The 21,671-nt window shown below is 34.0% G+C and overlaps 1 long non-coding RNA gene across 12 annotated transcripts; it reads right to left on the bottom strand.

Moving 5' to 3' along the window:
- Positions 1-215: 215 nt before the first annotated feature.
- Positions 216-3,395, bottom strand: LOC113287181. 12 transcript variants are annotated; one of them, XR_003329795.1, is made up of 8 exons: positions 2,503-3,395; positions 2,173-2,362; positions 1,876-1,964; positions 1,653-1,738; positions 1,518-1,573; positions 1,081-1,340; positions 658-989; positions 216-565 (listed from the first exon to the last, which is right to left on the bottom strand). It is a non-coding gene; the product is annotated as an uncharacterized LOC113287181 (long non-coding RNA). The 12 variants fall into 12 exon arrangements; XR_003329794.1 differs by having other exon boundaries at positions 2,173-2,388; XR_003329800.1 differs by having other exon boundaries at positions 1,081-1,129; positions 1,253-1,340; positions 2,173-3,395.
- Positions 3,396-21,671: the final 18,276 nt, after the last annotated feature.

Genomic DNA, 21,671 nt, shown 5'->3' on the forward strand with positions numbered 1-21,671 from the left:
AGATTCATTTGCTTTCATTTTTCTCATGTATACAATCAGGATTAAGGGAGAGGCATAGAAGCACTGACATTAGTAGCAGAACTCAAATTGTAAGATTATCTAATGTATTATCGAGTAAGAATTGTACAAAAATTGATTTTCATTCGCGTAAATTTATGAGATGAGCAATTTGAATTTAATATTATCCTGAAACTTTCATTAATTCCAAAGACATACATAAACAAATCTCATTTGACACTTCAATCATTTCAAGTAAGCTGCATACAAATTATAAATCTTTATGTACCATTAACTGAAGCACAAATCAAGCCTGGAAATCTAAAACTTTCAACTAAGATTAATAGGTGGAAAAATGTTTCTGATTACCCTGATTCCTAGAAGATTCCCAAGCCTGCATTTGTTTGCTGAATTGCTTAAGCTGTTTAAATAGGCGACTGAAGAATCAAGTTAACTTTGTGCACCATCATACAAAAGAGCAAATTACTTACAGTAAGGCTGACAATGCCCAATCCAAAAACAGCAGCTGCTGAACCTTTTTTAGGTTTGGAAACATTCGTACCAGGGCCTGGAAAACATAAATACACCAAAAATTCAATAACCATAGGGGAATCAAAACCACTGAAAAAAGTCAAAACAATCATCGAACGAAATCCTAACCTGTAGAGACCCAACAGCTAAGAGTACCGACTTTGTCCAGAGGAGCTTTCGGGATTCATTATGCCAACATTTTTCCATATAATATTGCTTGAATGCTTCTCACTTCCAAAATCGTAAGTCTACAATGGCAGAGTAGTTCTAATCTCAAACTCATTTCTTTTTGTCCCTCTCAAAGTCTCTCTTAAGACATGGTATAGGCAGAATTTCAACATCTGTCTCATTTGTTGCTCAATATGTCATTACCCTGTTACATGACTGTTTTCAAAGATACTTAATTTAACTTTGAAGACCTGCTAATGATATTCCGTAATGACATGAACTTACTTTGAATCCTATGCAAAAAAGCCAAAAAACCAAATATCAGTCTGTCATAAACTTAGTTTCACATTATGTAAGCTTTGGATCCATGAAATAGTGGTGTACCTATGCTCCAGTAACAGTCATCAACCTTGACAGATTAGAAGAAATGCCCCTGAAACTATAAAGGATTACATGGTAAAGGCATGAGCCAAAAATTAATAAAAAAAAATACTTCTAGACGAAATTAATTGTGTTCTTTTGTACCCCCACATACTACACGGAACTCAAATAGTACCCTTCAAATGGTAATTTTTATGGAGTTTATAATTGAGTCCAGCAGTCTCTCCATATATATCCAAGACAGTATATCCTTGGTGACACTCCTACAAAAAGATAGAAAAGGGAACATAAGAACCAATTCCAACAAAAAGAACATGGTGGAAGTCTAAACACATGCACATTCGATCTGATAAGATAACCCAACCAAGAACAAATGTGAAATGATGGATGCACAAAAAAATATTACCAACGCAATCAAATCTTTATGTGTTAAAACTCACATATTCCAGCGAACGACCATGGCCCATTCTTCATCTCGACAGTATCAAGACAAAACCTGAGAGAAACTATAATTAACTCCATTAGTTAAAGTTCCAAAAATTTGTATGTAAAAAACAGTACTCAAATTATCCGACCTTAACTAGCGCCATTAAGCACCATTGTTTTTTGCATCTCTACTTTATCCAAGTCAGTTTGCATCATTCAGACGCGACAAACATATCTACCAACACACAAATCAAATGGATCAGACCCTAAGGGTTCCTGCCATAAATAGAACATGTAGAGGACAAAAAAGAAACCAACAATGGAAAGTCAGACTTCATTCAATTGCATTATCTCTTACAAATTCAATTATACCTGAGTTGGTGGCTTTCATCAATACAGTTGCCTATATTCCGCTATTGCTTTATCAAAGAACCTCATCAAGCCTCCACTCCTATCCCTGACTGCAATAAAGATAAGTGAAGAGTACAATGACTATGGTTTAGTATCCATTAGTGATTTCAGTCCAAGTTATTAATCTTATTTAAACCAACAATCCCAGCAAGTCAAAAGTCAATATTGATTTCATTATCAGTCCACAAACTTTGTGACGGAGTGAAAGAAAATAATATACAACAAAAGAACCAATTCTGCAATTGGGAAAAATATTACCTGATTAACTTTTATACAACTACATTATGGAGGTGATGGTGATGGAGTCTCCATCTGTATGTTCTAAATCGAACTCCTCTTCCAAATAGAACTTATTCAATTCTAGCAGAAACCCTAATTTTTATTTCATCTGATTTCTTCTTCTTTCACAGATCAACTTCCAGATTCATCACCCTCTTCTTCAATTTATCTAGATCTCAAGATTTACATGAATCCCTCATAATAAAAAAAATAATAAAAAAAAAAAAGTATTCATTGGATTTGAGTTCAATAGGGAGAAATACATGAAGAACAGAAGAAAGAGCAGAAAAAGAACAGAATAAAACTCACTTCGATATATTGGTGTCTCTGTTAGACTGGGTCTTATGGGCATGCCCAAGGTCATCCCAAACAAAAAAACCGTCACTTAAAGCCCCTCTTCCCGATAGCCTTTCCTGGTCTCTAGGAATCCCAGCGGGAAGACTCCGAAGACGGGCAACGATCAGCCGTTCTCAAAAAGTGAAAAACGAACAATGATTAACCGTTTTCCGTGGAAAAACTGGACAACCATCTTCCGTTTCTTGACCTTTATTACTGATTTTTTTCACTCCCTCTTAATCAAATCTTCTGCGACCATGGAGACAGTGAGTTCATGAACAATCCAGAATTGTTTCCATTTACTCAATTGGAGGTTTATAAACATCTCTAATCATCAATCAAACTACGCAATAAAGAGAATTGGTCGGTGTAGAAAGCACACCAGCAAGACATTCACCAGCTAAAGGATTGAAGAGATGAAAACTAGAAGTTGGCATGAAGAGAATTTATGAGCAACCCCCTTTATGTTCTTCATTCAACACCATCACTCTTCTATCATCACCAGCAGCAGTGCTGCTCCAAACCCGTGTCTTTAAATTCATTCACAGATCTAAACCGTGGCATCAACAATCATTTCTTCGTCATCATTCCGCTCTATTCCTGAAGGTGCTGTAACAAAATGGAGAGACCTAAGGCCATGGATGTCAGTTTGGAAGAACAAAGAAGCACAAAATTGAGATGATAGATTTGAATTCAGGAAGGTTGTAGAGATCATGAACTTAGGGTTTCATTGAAATTAGAGATGAGAAGGGGTTCTGGTGCAATTGAAACAATGGTTTGTGTTGGAATTCGAAGAGACAACGAGAAGGGAGTGGAGAAATCGATAATTCAGAGGTTCATGAAGACACGGCAGAAGGGAATGGAGATGTTTCTAGTGCTCGAAAATCATGTTTAACTTATTCCTGAACGGGCAATGGTTGCACGGGTCAGGGGAAGTTGACTGGTCAAGATAGATGAACGGATAATGATTATCGGTTTCATAGTTTTTTAAGAAACGGCCAACCATTATTCGTTTTTTCATCAAAATAGGGAATTACCACTAGAGTTAGGCCATTCCCAGGCTGGTGTGTAAAGGTATTTGGGAAGAGATTGGGCATCTCCACAAGACCCGGTCTTAGTTTTAGGTTTAGTTTTTGATGTAGGTACTGTCCACACTAACGACGTCAATTAACGTACAGATAATATTCGGTGTAAATGAAGTGTAATTTTTGCAGTAGAACATAATAGGGAAAGAGAAAAAGGTATAGAAATAGAGGAATTCCATTGATAAGAGTTATGTGGTTACATGGATATCATATCTTTGTATACATGGAGAATGGAAAACCAAAGGACTCCTGTTTTGGACCATACATCCATGGGAATGGGCCCTTTAACACTCTCCCTTGTGTGGTTCAACAACAAAACTTTATACGTAGTGCTTCACATAGTGCTTTGAATGTAGTTCTTCAAATGTCGTTCTCTCCTTGATGACTTGTACCGAAATCAATTTCCTTACTAAAACTTTGACAAGGAAAAACTCAGTGGGATAAAACCTTGGTACAACTCTTCACATGTAGTACTTCACATGTTATCTCTTACTTTACATGTAGTTCATCACATGCAATAAGATATTCACAGATCGATGAGTCTAAGTTAATTGCCTCGTTAAAACTTCGCCAGGAAAGCCCAGGGGGGGAAAATCCGAACTAAATAAAAAGAGTACAATATTAATCAAACTTAGAAAATAGTTGGACTTGAATATGTTGCCTCATCAAAACCTTGACAAGGAAAACCCAATGGGATAAAACCTTGGCGAAGGGAAAAGAGTACAACGTGACAGATGCAAGTAAAGGTGATCTGTTGCAGATGATCACTTTGTTCTGTTGAAGTTGACTAGTTGCTTCACAACTCCTAAGGCAGAAAATCCTTGTGGGAAAGACAATAGCCTTAGTTGGGAAATTACTTCCTGGTGTTTGTTGTTGTCTCGTTAAAAACCTTTTCGAGCAACAAAACCATGTGGGAAAAAGTAACCTCGGTGAAGGAAAAGAGTTCAACACACCATTAGATGCTCCCGCTGATGTCAGACAATTTGCATTAGTCTAATGCAGTCAAAAGGAGTTTATCACACTTTACTTTGGTGACTTGGATGTTTATAGAACAATGTTGTTGATTCTGGAAGTTACGTTGCTTAACGAACTATCGTGTTTCATTTCTTTGATTCAGATATTTTCAATAATATCAACGCGATCTTTATGTCTTCAATGTTCAACATACTTGATGCTTTTAGTATTGTCTCGCTAAAAACCTTGTCGAGTAACAAAACCCTTTGGGAAAAACCATTCTCGATCGAATGGAAAAATAGTACAGCACAGCTTCAATTTCGAAGTAAATTATGTCGACATCATATCCTTGGATCTTCCCCCTGATGTCGGCATCTCTCCCTGATTACTTTTAGCATTGTTCCAGATTGTTCCTTTAGTCATGTACTTTTCGAAACTGAATATCAGTAATGGCCTAGAAAATAGTTTACCGTATCTCCCCCTGATTACTTTCGTTGGAGAAGATATTATTGGTCCTTTATAATCAACAACCTTTGGATTGCACTTTCGTTAGCATTTCTTTTTATGTCTTTTCATGGATAAAACAAATTTATGTCAATGGTTACTTTTAAGCACATGATTGCATTCACTATACCATTCCAATGACGTTGCGTTGGCGCTGAGCTATATCTAGCTAACAAGTTCATTGAGGATATAACATTTGGTCGAGTACATTATGCTAAGTACAATAATGCTCTATTATACTTAGATAAGTAAAGTTCATCTCCCGACAAAACTTCGTCATTTTCCTTTAGACGAATTGTTCATTTATGTACATTTGAAACTCGACTAATCATGAGAGTGCTAGCAGCATGCACGTCCTTGTTAAATTTCCTGACAATGGACATATGCAAACTGGTGGAATAATACACCACAAGCTCGGTCTTTGATGCAGGGCTGAAGCGTTGAATAAAACTAATATCTAAAACCTCATGTTTTCGAGATACCACTATCGAGGAAAACACTACTTTTTCAATTCATCCAAGACTGTCTAATACTAAAACATAAAGCTCCTTATATAGATAACTCCATAATAAATAATAATTTCATTTCCTAATATATCAAGATATTATTGCCTAAGTATAAAATAAATTCATAAATAATAAAAGAGAAAATCATCTAATTAATATTACAATATACTTGATAAATTATAATATATTAAATGATTATAAAAATATGCAAGTATATTTTATTTCTTTAAATACTCCACCATTCTCCCCTTCTCAAAAAAAATTCGCCCTCGAATTTTGCCCGTTACGATGCCATCAAACCTTTGGAATTCAAGTTTTAATCCAAACTCCAACGAATCTCGCGGATCATGTGCAACTCCTTGAAATCCTTTCTCCTTGTCGTCGCCAAAGAGTTTTTTGTTTTCATCACCAGTCACTTCCTCCACTCGCTGTAGGCTAGGACCATGATGGGGCTCTTGCTGATGATGCATTTCAGCCAATTGGAGGGTGAGTGCCTTAACCTTCCGTTCTAGATTATCTATTACCGCTTGCTCTTTCTCATCGTTGAGAGCGGCTCTTCGAACAACACCATAATCTCTTCGTTGAAACATGATGCAGGAGCGTTGCTTGTCTCTGAACCAACTGATGCAGGGCGGAAGCGTTGAATAGAACTAATATCTAAAACCTCATGTTTCCGAGATACCACTCTCGAGGAAAACACTACTTTTTCAATTCATCCAAGACTGTCTAATACTAAAACATAGAGCTCCTTATATAGATAACTCCATAATAAATAATAATTTCATTTCCTAATATATCAAGATATTATTGCCTAAGTATAAAATATAATTCATAAATAATAAAAGAAAAAATCATCTAATTAATATTACAATATACTTGATAAATTATAATATATTAAATAATTATAAAAATATGCAAGTATATTTTATTTCTTTAAATACTCCACCAGTCTTCTAGTTTAGAACATAGATAAGATCGAGATTTCCCAGGATTTTCATCTCAAATTCAAATTTTAAATAGCTTGTAAGATCTCTTATTCCATTAAGAATACTTATCATGTCCATACCGTCGACATAGATATTTATAATTCTGAATCAGGAACTTATTTAATGCGCATGGCACGAAACCTTACTTGTTTATCCCTTCCCAATCAAATAGTCACTTAGACGGGTATACCACATCCGCCTGATTGTTTAAATCAATAAGTGAGTGTTCCAGTGTAACTTCAAACACACTCCGTGGTTGAGAGTCATTCGACTTGGGAAGCAAAAGGATATCATGCACTTTTGCAAATATATTTGAGTCTAAATCTCCAAAGATATAACCACATCTACTATGTTTCAAGTTCTTTTGAAACTACCAAGCAAACTAATTAACTGAACATTATGATGTTCAGAAGAGTAAGCGATCTAGGGGTTTGTGAGAAACCTCGCGCCACAAGGTGATTCTTTATACTTTAAGACCTCATTCTTCTCACTACACTTTATGATAAATAACCACATATGTCCCACAGGCTTTACACTAGGTTGGTTAGCACTACCGTACCAAATACCCGTATATTTGTCAAAGAACTAAGTTCTGCCTGGATTGCGTAGGCCAAATATGTTGTTTATTTAAAATTAATCAAAATAAAGCATGGTTCGATCTCATTGTGCTCTACTTCCGGAGCAACTATTTATGGATTATATCATCATTGTGCACTCATGATCCTTCCATTGACTCATATGCATTCTCATAATCCGTCAGGATTTCATTGTTCTCTAGAATCATTTAAAACTTCGGAGCGCCCTCCAGTTTGATTCATGGACATATTCAGAGAAAATATTATGAGATGATTTCTGATGATATAAATAAGTTTTGCCTTACTCACCTACTTCCTTTGTAGGTGAGGATTGATCGAACCAAGTGGTCTCTCCAACTTTCTTTATGGAGCCACGGCCTCAACCACACTTCCACTGAGTGTAGTTGCAACATCTTAGTTTATGGTGTATATCCCGTATTGAGGATTTGTAACTTTGCAGGTAGGTTTGCAGCTGGTATGTGTGATCTCATCATTTTAGCAACATCACTGTACATTCTGAAAATCGAATATTCTTTATCACTTCACATTTACATTTGTGGAGTACAAGAATCAATATGAGACACGGTGGGAACACACCATGAAAATTCTTGTCGTTCCCTTAGAAAATACTTTTTCTTATCTCCCTCTAACGACGGTAAGACTGTCTCATTAAAGTGATAACCCGCAAATCTAGTGATAAGAGATCTCCTGCCAAAAGTTTTAAAATGCGGATAATTGTTGGGAACTCATTTCCAACATAGCTACTTAACAGTTCTGAAGACCCATCATAGTATGATGTGGAGTCGTAATGGCACATATATAGTGCAACCACAAATGCATAAGAACACAATTGTCAGGCTTAAATCCAGTTACCAACTGGTACGCAAAAAAAGTTGACTAATATTGGGTTCTAAAAACGAATTAAGTAAGATGCGTGTAATATTGCATATCCCCAAAGCAATAAAGTATAGGTTAGTACGCATAACATATTCCTTAGGCACCATCTGTAACCTTTGATGATAGTCTCTGCGAGACCATGGGGTATAAGATGCTCTATATTGATCATATTAAACATGCAATATTCATCAATTCCTTTTAATGTAAATTCTTTAGCATTAATAAGGGTGGTGAGCCTTTGCACTTTGTATTGTGTAATATGTGCTAGGAGTTTTAAAAAGCAAATTTCTTGGGAACTATAACTAGTCTAAAATGTCAAAACATTCACCAGAGCCATAAGTCACTTTAATGGTCCGCATTCTGCATGAATATTTTTCTAAATTTTACCTTGTTATTTTTGTAATATGGATTGTTTACCATTTGCATCTTAGGATGGTCTCGATCCTGTTTTACTGAAGACTTTGTAAAATGAGTGATATGCTCTCTTACTTAAAAGCATAATGGGACGGAGGAGGGGGTTGTGTATCTGGTACTTTAGAAAACACTTATTGAGAGATATGTCGTTACTTCGCATTATGTCAATCTTTTTCCCGTTGTCTCGTCCACTCAAGCACATCGATGTACGTATGAGCCCTTTCAAAACGAAACATCATGTCACAAACAAAGTGCCTTTATGGTTATGTCAAAGTCTGTATGATTCAATTTTCAACATTTCATCGTCGGAGTCAATATGGATTCAGTAATCCAAATTAATAATATAGTGATTTACATTTTACTAAATTGACTCATTAGTCTCTCTAAAGTATGTTCCTTCCAAATACATTAGTGACTATAAAAGATGGAATCAATTACATTATTATCACAGTCAGGTTTCACATGATATCCATTTGCATGGGTTTCTTTGGAATTTAACAAGGTATGATTATCTCTCGGTACATATCGAGATTTTGTGACGTCTTTGTTCTATCTTGAAAACAATTTTTTTTTGAGCAGTGTTGCGCTCGATGATCTAATCCTCGTAGTCACATTATAAGGAAATAGTTCAACAACTAGTTTAAATTCCTTAAACTAGTGGAAGAAAAATAACTATGAGTTAGACATTTGGGTCTTGAGAGTTTTAATAAGTGGTGTGGTCTTATTACATAATAAAAGTGGGATTCAACTCAAGTACTTTAGATTAAATATATATTACGTTTCACCCAATATATCTCAAGTGCTTTAGAGAATTTATGTCTCGTGTTTTCATTCCATAGGTGTAGATATTGGATCTAGTTCAACTGAATAAGATAGTCAATTGGCCCGGAAAAGTTCTTGCTACCATTAAAGTTGATGTGAAAATGGGTTGCTACTACGATACACACATTACATTGTATATATCAACACCTATGACCAGGTGCATTTCCAACTCTTTCATTTATGATGGGAGCTAGAATTACATCTTAGCTTCATCCCATATTCAGCTGATACATGTACTTTGGTGTCATTACTATTGGGAAAAAAATACATCTTTGTCTCATGATATATATGTCCCTTTTCACATGCTTTATATGAGTCATTACGTCTAACCCTTATTACTTCGGGGTTCTTTCTATTTTCAATTTTGCTACATTTAGCGTAATTTGAAAATTTTCTTTATCTCAATAGGCCAAGAGAATCTCAGTACACATGTCAACCAATTACTTTAGGTTGAATAGATTACTAAAGATAGTTCTCTTGTTGTCATATTGCAAAATATATTGGTTCGTTAGTATCATGGATGAAGTAGAAAAATGGAAATTTTTTGCTCATATCATCTTTTGAGTTCTTCCACAAAATTTGGAACACATGTGATTTTATTTGCAACGTATCTTTTGAAAATACCTACTCTTAATAGTCGATCCAGTGGATTGCATCCCACGAAACATTTCAAATTTGGGAATAAAATATCAAGTACACAATAATGGTGCTCAAGTACTTCTAAACCCCAAATAAATACATTGGAATTTAGTTGGTACAACCAATTAAACAAAAGACACCATTCAACCATAGCCAATATCATATTCAATGGAATAAAATAACACTAAAACCAAAACTCTTAATGGTCGAGATAAACTGTCATAATTTAAATTGACCGTTTATATAATGTGGACTTATCTTAAGGCAAGAATAAACAAAACTAAGCATTCTAAAAACAAATAAATAAGCCTAGCAAGTACTCAATGTGAAAACCCACATTATAGTTACATACCTCCTATTTTGGTTCCCGCAGTATATAGGCAGAACCGGAACAGTACTGGTCGTGCACGACCCAAAATCGGAACATGACACCAAAGACGAGACTGGAACATGACAGACCGGGTTGGACCAGGGTGGATAGGCCTGAGTTGGACCGGGGTGGATCGCCCCGAGTTGGACTGGAGTGGATCGGCCCGAGTTGGACCGGGGTGGATCGACCCTTTTCGACAGATTCACTTCTACTTTCTCCTTCGCACAAAATTGTGGTTCCCCACCGACGAGATTGAATCACAGCACAAGCATAGCGAGTAAAAATGTATTCACCAATCAAATCATTCACCAATCAAGTTTAATCTATACACAGACAATTATAAAATGTATTCCCCAATCAAATCACAGGTCCGGATTTAATCTATACAAAGTCACCAAATATATTGGACGCAAAAATCAAGATATAATCTGTACACAATCACAAATATATTGGACGACAAAATCAAAATGATAGGAAAAAGAAAATAGATCCAACTTAACTGATTCGATTCTAGCGATTTCAACATTAGCTTGGCGAATAATTGCATAATTGCGTTGATAAAAATCATCCATGTAGAAAAATAAAAAAAAATGAATCAACCGATCCAATCTAGCTCTGCGGTATAGCTTCGTGCATGATAACGTTTTGCAGTAGAATATAATAGAGAAAGAGAAAGAAGTAGAAAAAGAAAGGGATTCCATTGATAAGAGTTATGCGGTTACATGGATATCATATCTTTGTATACATGGAGAAGGGACAACCAAAGGACTCCTGTTTTGGACCACACATCCATGGGCATAGTCCCTTTAACAGTAATGAATTTTTTTATCCACAAAATGGACAGAAGTATTGTATACCCACATTTCCGCTAACGGTGTTACTAACTGCCAGTTAAATATAGGGTGTAAACAGAGTGTAATCCAGTTTTTAATGTCTCAACCAATAGAGTTTCACCACTTGTCCTCTCCAGAATTGCTCTGTGTGAAAGCTTTTATCTAATTTAATTTGAGGAGGGTGTCACACTCACCGTGCGATGTGGAAGCTCATATGACTTAGTGTTTTAAAGGAGGGGAGATCATAAAACAAGATTATGTTGACGCCATATTTACGAAGTTCAAAAGATAAGTGTTATACTTCGTAATCTAATTCCTTAATATTATGACCATACTATTATGATCATGTCTCGTCACTAGAGTATTATATACAATATATACAGTATATAGAGCTTTGCATGTTATGTTTTCAATATAGCACGACTTGAAAGATATGTTAGGAATTGAAACAAGTTCAAGTCAATATTATTAACCTCGAGTGGAAGGATGATGTCGTCGTTGTAGTCCTTACTTCTTCTCATTCTTCAGGTCTTCAGAGTAATACTTGTATGTCTCAACATTCCTAGGTTTTCTAGTCCAACCTAAACGAAGTTGACTCTAGTATTTAATCAAGCGACTCTAAATGAGTTTTGATACTAAAATATGACAATCAAACTTGACATACCAACGCTTGGTGAGTTCAACTGAGCTATGCTCTAACACTCTGGATCACAATACTTGAAAAGGTGTAGTATTTGGCTTCAAAAACATATGTTGGGAGGCCCTTGATACATGAAAACGTGTACAATTTGGCTTCAAAAACATGTTTGGTATGAGTTTTAGAAAAAAAAATCCATTTTTAAAAACTAAAAAAACAGAAAATGGGAAAATACATGTTCAGTAGTGGTAATTTCATAAAACATTTTTCATCTGTTTTCTATTTTTAGAATCGAAACAACCGAAAATCGTAAAGAGGATAGGGATAGTTTTCTGAAATGTGTAGAAATTGATGGTGTGAAGTTTGTGTGAGAAATCAAGATGGATGAGCTTAGTTAGGTATGGGATTTCAACGTGGGATGGTATTGAATTTTCTTAAACAAATGGATTTTTTTGGATTTATCTTCGCAAACCGTGATATGATGTTTAGGCTATTTGATGTGGCTTGTTTCAGATTGGTGGAAATAGAGGATTGAGTCATGTTATGACGAGGTTACCCTCGTGACATCTATTATAAGGGCTCACCTTGTAACCCTTGGATATGGCATCTTAGATAAACACAAATCCCGAGATAAAAAATAGATATTTTTAAAAATATAAATTATTTTCTCTTATTTATTTATATTTTATTTGTTTACATTTAGTTTTATTTTCTAATTAGTCACTCTAAGCAACTAAGTTAACTTTATGGAAACCGTAAGAACAAAAAAAAATGCATGTATACTAATCGAAAATCTCCACTAATTAAACAGATAAAACAAGGAAATGCCATTTAAAATTGAACCTAAATCAAAATGATTGATTACAAGTAAAATCAGCAAAGTTCTGTTAGTCTCCAGATTGATTAAGTTGATGGAGAAAACAGAAAATGGAAATCGATGTTACAGGAATATGTTAAGTAACAAAAAATGAAGATTACTGCGTTAAGACGATTGAATTGTTTTTAGCTATCCGGCATTGAAAACATTCTAACCAAACACGAGCGGTGCACTTATTTCAATCCTGATTTAAGATAAAGAAAAATTGGTAATCTCCATCTATATGATTTAAGATAAAAAAAAAAATTATAAAATTAATGAAAAGTCCAAATCCAATGTCTAATTTTATATTTGTTTCATCTTACTAATACTAATATAAAGAAAAGAGGTATTTTGGTTGGTCACAAAAAAACAAAATAGCTTGGCGTAACATTGATATTACTAATATGACCTTAAATTTCAACCACTACTATACATATGTATTGAAGGATGAAAATGTACATTGAATCAATATTTATTTATTCACAGGAATGTCATTGCTTAAAAAATAGATAAGAAAATTTAAACCTTAGATATCTTTCAAAATACGTATCGAATTTTGACAAAATTAATATATTTGGAAAGCTCTTTGAATTATCTATTTAATGAGTATAAATAAGAACATTAAATTTTTATTTTAAGAATTCTTTTTTCATTCTTATAAAACTTGATGTTGTTAAAAGAATCAAACCATGCGGTCTTACTAGTTATAATTAATTGACGGTGTCAATTTTACTAATATGTTAGTATACAGTAAAAAGGACATGCCTGGATCTTCCTCGCTTTTTCGATCGGTAACAATGATGGATATCTTTAATATCTAAAGATTAAAAAAACATAATGCACTTTTTCATATGATTAATCACCGCAAAGCCATCACGATCAAGTTGATCAAACATTCTTCCGTATTTGAAAACTAAAAAAGCCTCGGATGGTTCTTGGTTTTTCGGAAGCAAGAAAAGATGAACTAAAAAAATTCCAGTTCAAATAAGAAATCACTGATAGGTTGGAAGGACTAAGGATATAAAAACATGAAAAAAATAAATGTATCTTCATTATTTAATTTATGTCTCGAGATTTGTACATGTCTAAGATATCATATCCAGGGGCTATAGGGTGAGCCCTTATTGTAGCTGTCACGTGGGTGACCCGTCAAAGCAGGACTCGAAAATAAAAGAAATGTAGGTTTCTTCTTTTGATTTCCCGTGTCTTCTATTTATAGAAGCATTGCATAGGGTAGTTTTAGAGTAGTTTTTAATCCTGACATTTTTATGGGCGACTCAAAAGGATTTAGGGGCGACTAATAAGACAAAAACTGGTAACCCGAACTCAAAAGCAGTCATCCCTTATATTTCAATTTTCGTAACGGATAATTTGCCCTTCACAATCGGTAGTTAATATTATAATCGGTAGTTTAGTTATGATTGGGAGAATTAGAATTTATGGTTAGTGTTAGGTTCGTTTTTTGAGTTTTTGAGTTTTCGGTTTCGATTTTTCCAGCCCTATCTTCTAATCAACTATCTTCAAAACCAAAAGCAGTTCGTTGTTGAAATCCCAGCTGATCTATGTTGTTATTTCTTAATTGTTAAGTAAATTAATTATATTTTTTTATGAGTTTTAAGTTTCCCAGTGATTGATTCCTGAGTTTGATATATTAATTCAATTTTTCACTAATTAGTAATTGGTCTTCAGGAAAAGTATCAACTCTTGATCTCTTGAAGTCATATTCAATTAGTGGGTGAATCATTCCAAACAGTAAGTTTTGCTATCAACTCTTAGATCTCTTCAGGATTTATTCAGCCGATGTTAGTTAAACTTATATTCTTGAGCTCTATCTGTTTTTAAAAATGCTTGAGAGGAAAATGGTGTTCAATTTGTAATTTTTTCTTGGGTTTATGATACTAAGATTCAATAAGTTGCATTAGTTACTTATAAAATAAAATGAAAAAGAACTACAATTGCAACGAAATTGAAAAATCTGCAGCAATGCAGGGTAATAACGTATCTAACCTAAGTTTCCATTGGCAACATGTCTCTGCATTGCTGACATGATCTACATCGTCCCTAATTGATCAGAAATGAAATAAAAAAATAAATAGTTGACCTTAATCCTTTGCCATACTAATGATCTTATCGTTTGGTTTCTAGGGGTTTAAACTAATTTGAAAATAGTTCATCGAAATATATGTTCGAGACTAGAGAACAATAGGAGGTTTGGTATTGACCAAGATGAGGTTTGAGATTTTCCGGAATATATCTGTTTTAGTTTGGGAAAAAGTTTGGATGAAATTTGTATAGAAAAAGTTATGGTTTCGTGTAAGTTCAGGGTTTATCATTACCAGTATCTTTAACCTTAGCCTTAACTTTTAAAATGTTACATAGTAAAACGATTTTTTTTTTTTTTTTTGCAATTGAAGAAAGTGAGTGTAAGTTAAGGGTTTATCTTTATGAACTGAGCTATAGCCAGGATTTCGAAACCGTACCAGAACATGACATAACCTTTACTTGAACCTTGGTTAGTATTTGCTCCATAATTAGATCATGGTGAAGGTGCTTCCTTTTTCTATATACTCTTTTCGTCCTCATCTTTGTTGGTGTTGTTGTAGTAATGGTATTACTAGACTCTTTGGTTTTACTTTTCCCAACACGATCAACTCATGCTTGGTTTTTGTAATTGAAATAGTGCGGGTCAAACTTGAACCTGCAAAGATTATGACCACTCCTTTATTAAGAGATTCAAATGGAGAAGCTATGCAGAACAAACCATTAGGTGGCTTATTCAAATCCTCTCATAATAATTATATTATAACCAAAAGTTAATTTATTTGTGATTTGAGCAAGAAATATTCATTACATTTTTACAATGTTTTTTACTTCTTTTTTTTGTATCAGAATAAGATAAGTTTTCATTTTAATATCACATCCATTGCAAAAGAAAAGAGTCTAGCTAGGTTGTAATTGTTTGCTCGATATGTCATTGTAGTGACATATATAAATGTGGGTTTTGATTTGAGAACAGAGTACAGATGGTGCTTCTAGCTCCAGATCCCGTAAAATGATCATCATGGAGTATGCGCCTTTATTTGTTGAGCTCTTGGTTTTATTCCTTTTTCAGTATAACAATATAGTACTTTAAAGATTAGTAGGATTTTTCCATGAACCCTAGGAAAGATAAAACCTTAGATAAATGCGAGATGTGTGAGTTATGATGTTATGAATGACAATTCGGGAGTTAGGTTGACATGAAAAAACTAGCTATCTGAGGAGCTAAAGGTTTCTGTATTTATGTTTCTACTTTGATAATCTTCTCTTCACAGTACATGTCAGAAGTTGCATATTGGTTGTGTTGTACTGTGTTGTGTCATCCCTAGGCCCCACTTATAGATGCATCATTTATTCAACATGTTTACTGGCTCTACATGTGTGTTCCCCTTAACATACTTCCACCAACTAATTTTCAGGGCCAGCTTGGTGCCTGGGGCCAGCAAGTAGATCTAAGTTAATGTGGTGCTGCTTATTATGGTTAGGGACAAGGGTATGATGCTTATGCGTATGATGCGGCCCATAATTACGGAACGAACGGAAGGTCATGCGCATCGCGCATGCGTGCTATACTAGTACTAATATGAAGAAAAGTGGTATTTTGGTAGGTCACAAAAGGACAAAATAGCTTGGTGTAACATTGATATTACTAATATAACCTTAAATTTCAACCACTACTATACATATGTATTGAAGGATGAAAATGTACATTGAATCAATATTTATTTATTCACAGGAATGCCATTGTTTGAAAAAATAGATCAAAAAATTTAAAACTTAGATATCTTTCAAAATACATATCGAATTTTGGCAAAATTAATGTATTTGGAAAGCTCGAATATTAAATTTTTATTTTTAGAATTTTGTTTTCATTCTTATCAAATTTGGTGTTGTTAAAAGAATCAAATCATGCGGTCTTACTTGTTATAATTAATTGACAGTGTCAATTTTACTAATCTGTTAGTATACAGAAACAAGGACATGCCTGGATCTTCCTCGCTTTTTTGATCGGTAACAATGATGGATATCTTTAATATCTAAAGATTAAACAAACATAATGCACTTTTCCATATGATTAATCACCGCAAAGCCATCACGATCAAGTTGATCAAACAGTCTTCCATATTTGAAAACGGAAAAAGCGACGGCTGGTTCTTGTTTTTTCGGAAGCAAGAAAAGGTGAATTAAAAAAAATTCAGTTCAAATAAGAAATCACTGATAGGTTGGAAGGACTAAGGACATAAAAACATGAGAAAAAACAAATGTATTTTCATTATTTAATTTATGTCTCGAGATTTGTACATGTCTAAGATATCATATCCGAGGGCTATAGGGTAAGCCCATATTGTAGCTGTCACGAGGGTGACCCGTCACAGCAGGACTCGAAAATAAAAGAGATGTAGGTTTCTTCTTTTGATTTCCCGTGTCTTCTATTTATAGAAGCATTGCATAGGGTAGTTTTAGAGTAGTTTTTAATCCTGGCATTTTTAGGGGAGACTCAAAAGGATTTAGGGGCGACTAATAAGACAAAAACTGGTAACCCAAACTCAAAAGCAGTCATCCCTTATATTTCAATTTCGTAACGGATAATTTTCCCCTCACAATCGGTAGTTAATACTATAATCGGTAGTTTAGTTATAATCGGGAGAAATAGAATTTATGGTTAGTGTTAGGTTCGTTTTTTGAGTTTTTGAGTTTTTGAGTTTTCGGTTTCGATTTTTCCAGCCCTATCTTCTAATCAACTATCTTCAAAACCAAAAGCAGTTCGTTGTTGAAATCCCAGCTGATCTATGTTGTTATTTCTTAATTGGTAAGTAAATTAATTATATTTTTTTATGAGTTTTAAGTTTCCCAGTGATTGATTCCTGAGTTTGATATATTAATTCAATTTTTCACTAATTAGTAATTGGTCTTCAGGTAAAGTATCAACTCTTGATGTCTTGAAGTCCTATTCAATTAGTGTGTGAATCATTCCAAACAGTAAGTTTTGCTATCAACTCTTAGATCTCTTCAGGATTTATTCAGCTGATGTTAGTTAAACTTATATTCTTGAGCTCTATCTGTTTTTTAAAATGCTTGAGAGGAAAACGGTTTTCAATTTGTAATTTTTTCCTGGGTTTATGATACTAAGATTCAATAAGTTGCATTAGTTACTTATAATATAAAATTAAAAAGAGTTACAATTGCAACGAAATTGAAAAATCTGCAGCAATGCAGGGTAATAACGTATCTAACCTATGTCTCCATTGGCAACATGTCTCTGCATTGCTGACATGATCTACATCGTCCCTAATTGATCAGAAATGAAATAAAAAAGAAATATTTGACCTTAATCCTTTGCCATACTAATGATCTTATCGTTTGGTTTCTAGGGGTTTAAACTAATTTGAAAATAGTTCATCGAAATATATGTTCGAGACTAGAGAACAATAGGAGGTTTGGTATTGACCAAGATGAGGTTTGAGATTTGCCAGAATATATCTGTTTTAGTTTGGGAAAAAGTTTGGAAGAAATTTGTATAGCAAAAGTTATGGTTTCGTGTAAGTTCAGGGTTTATCATTACCAGTATCTTTAACCTTAGCCTTAACTTTTAAAATGTTACAGAGTAAAACGAATTTCTTTTTTATTTTTTTTTGTTGCAATTGAAGAAAGTGAGTGTAAGATTAAGGGTTTATCTTTATGAACTGAGCTATAGCTAGGATTTCGAAACCGTACCAGAACATGACATAACCTCTACTGGAACCTTGGTTAGTATTTGCTCCATAATTAGATCATGGTGAAGGTGCTTCCTTTTTCTATATATTCTTTTCGTCTTCATCTTTGTTGGTGTTGTTGTAGTAATGGTATTACTAGACTCTTTGGTTTTACTTTTCCCAACACGATCAACTCATGCTTGGTTTTTGTAATTGAAATAGTGCGGGTCAAACTTGAACCTGCAAAGATTATGAGCACTCCTTTATTAAGAGATTCAAATGGAGAAGCTATGCAGGACAAACCATTAGGTGGCTTATTCAAATCCTCTCATAATAATTATATTATAACCAAAAGTTAATTTATTTTTGATTTGAGCAAGAAAGATTCATTACATTTTTACAATGTTTTTTATTTCTGTTTTTTGAATCAGATTAAGATAAGTTTTCATTTTAATATCACATCCATTGCAAAAGAAAAGAGTCTAGCTAGGTTGTAATTGTTTGCTCGATATGTCATTGTAGTGACATATATAAATGTGGGTTTTGATTTGAGAACAGAGTACAGATGGTGCTTCTAGCTCCAGATCCCGTAGAATGATCATCATGGAGTATGCGCCTTTATTTGTTAAGCTCTTGGTTTCATTCCTTTTTCGGTATAACAATATAGTACTTTAAATATTAATAGGATTTTTCCATGAACCCTAGGAAAGATAAGACCTTAGAAAAATGCGAGATGTGTGAGTTATGATGTTATGAATGACAATTCGGGAGTTAGGTTGACATGACAAAACTAGCTATTTGAGGAGCTAAAGGTTTCTGTATTTATGTTTCTACTTTGATAATCTTCTCTTCACAGTACATGTCAGAAGTTGCATATTGGTTGTGTTGTACTGTGTTGTGTCATCCCTAGGCCCCACCTATAGATGCATCATTTATTCAACATGTTTACTGGCTCTACATGTGTGTTCCCCTTAACATACTTCCACCAACTAATTTTCAGGGTCAGCTTGGTGCATGGGGCCAGCAAGTAGATCTAAGTCAATGTGGTGCTGCTTATTATGGTTAGGGACAAGGGTATGATGCTTATGCGTATGATGCGGCTCATAATTACGGAACGAACGGAAGGTCACGCGCATCGCGCATGCGTGCTATACTAGTACTAATATGAAGAAAAGAGGTATTTTGGTTGGTCACAAAAGGACAAAATAGCTTGGTGTAACATTGATATTACTAATATGACCTTAAATTTCAACCACTACTATACATATGTATTGAAGGATGAAAATGTACATTGAATCAATATTTATTTATTCACAGGAATGTCATTGTTTAAAAAATAGATCAAAAAATTTAAAACTTATATATCTTTCAAAATACATATCGAATTTTGGCAAAAATATATTTGGAAAGCTCTTTGAATTATCTATGTAATGAGTATAAATAAGAATATTAAATTTTTATTTTAAGAATTTTGTTTTCATTCTTATCAAATTTGGTGTTGTTAAAAGAATCAAATCATGCGGTCTTACTAGTTATAATTAATTGACAGTGTCATTTTTACTAATATGTTAGTATACAGAAAAAAGGACATTTCTGGATCTTCCTCGCTTTTTTGATCGGTAACACTGATGGATATCTTCAATATCTAAAGATTAAACAAACGTAATGCACTTTTCCATATGATTAATCACCGCAAAGCCATCACGATCAAGTTGATCAAACATTCTTCCATATTAGAAAACTGAAAAGCCACGGCTGGTTCTTGTTTTTCGGAAGCAAGAAAAGGTGAACTAAAAAAATTTCAGTTCAAATAAAAAATCACTTATAGGTTGGAAGGACTAAGGACATAAAAACATGAGAAAAAATAAATGTATTTTCATTATTTAATTTATGTCTCGAGATTTGTACATGTCTAAGATATCATATCCGAGGGCTATAGGGTAAGCCCTTATTGTAGCTGTCACGAGGGTGACCCGTCACAGCAGGACTCGAAAATAAAAGAGATGTAGGTTTCTTCTTTTGATTTCCCGTGTCTTCTATTTATAGAAGCATTGCATATGGTAATTTTAGAGTAGTTTTTAATCCTGACATTTTTAGGGGCGACTCAAAAGGATTGAGGGGCGACTAATAAGACAAAAACTGGTAACCCAAACTCAAAAGCATTCATCCCTTATATTTCAATTTTCGTAACGGCTAATTTGCCCTTCACAATCGGTAGTTTAATTATAATCGGGAGAAATAGAATTTATGGTTAGTGTTAGGTTCGTTTTTTGAGTTTTTGAGTTGGAAAAGAAGAAGAAAAAAGAAAAAAGTGGGAGAAAACAGTTATTTTCTTAAATCAATAACAAACATGGATGGGTATGAAGAAGAAGGTGAGAAACATCGTGCAGAATATCATGCTGAAGGTTCAATAACGATTAGAGAGACGACTGGATGCATTCAACGCCATTAACATCCCAGAATCGATAGATAATAAAATACTTTATCTATCGATTATATTCTTCTATTCTAATAGAGAACATGTTCATTATCCAATGATTGTGATAGTATCCCCAAATCTAGTTTTCTCAAAACTAATAGAATTTTGAATTTCTTTATTTTCATAATTGGTAGATAAGTGATGTTCATTATCTACTGATTGTGATAGTCATCCCAAATGTAATTTTTCTAAAGCTAATAAAATTTTGAATCTTTTTATTTTCATAATCGGTAGATAAGTTATGTCCATTATCCACCGATTGTGATAGTCGATCCAAATGTAAAAAAAAATTCAAATCTAGTAAAATTTTGAATTTCTCTATTTTCATTATCGGTAGATAAGTGATGCTCATTATCTACTGATTATGATAACCGCCCCAAATCTAGTTTTCTCAACACTAATAGAATTTTGAATTTCTTTATTTTCTTTTTGGATCGCCCCTGAAAATGCCATGTTTTTAATTTTCCTACCGAACAATTCTTTTAAATTTAAAACGGGGAAAAGGGATATGTTTTAAAAAAAACAGTGGAAGGTAAAAACAGTGGAAGGTTATCCCTGGCTGTATTTTGCATCTTACCATCTTACCATTCCTAATTCTTTTCGTTTTTAAAAATCGTACCAATAGGCCATAGGGTTATCCCTAGGCTGTAATTTGCATTTTACCATCTCACTGTTTTGCGTGTTCGCATCAACAAACAGGACCATGTTTCACGCTGGCATGCTAAGGTTATTTCCTAAATAGATGTCCAAATTCAATTGAGCCTATTCACTATTCAGCTTCTGATAGTATAACACTAGACAAACTACACATCTCTCTGAAACCTGAACAAAATATGAGCAACAACAATTA

Source organism: Papaver somniferum, chromosome 6 (genome assembly GCF_003573695.1).
Source record: "Papaver somniferum cultivar HN1 chromosome 6, ASM357369v1, whole genome shotgun sequence".
NCBI classification, from domain to species: domain Eukaryota; kingdom Viridiplantae; phylum Streptophyta; class Magnoliopsida; order Ranunculales; family Papaveraceae; genus Papaver; species Papaver somniferum.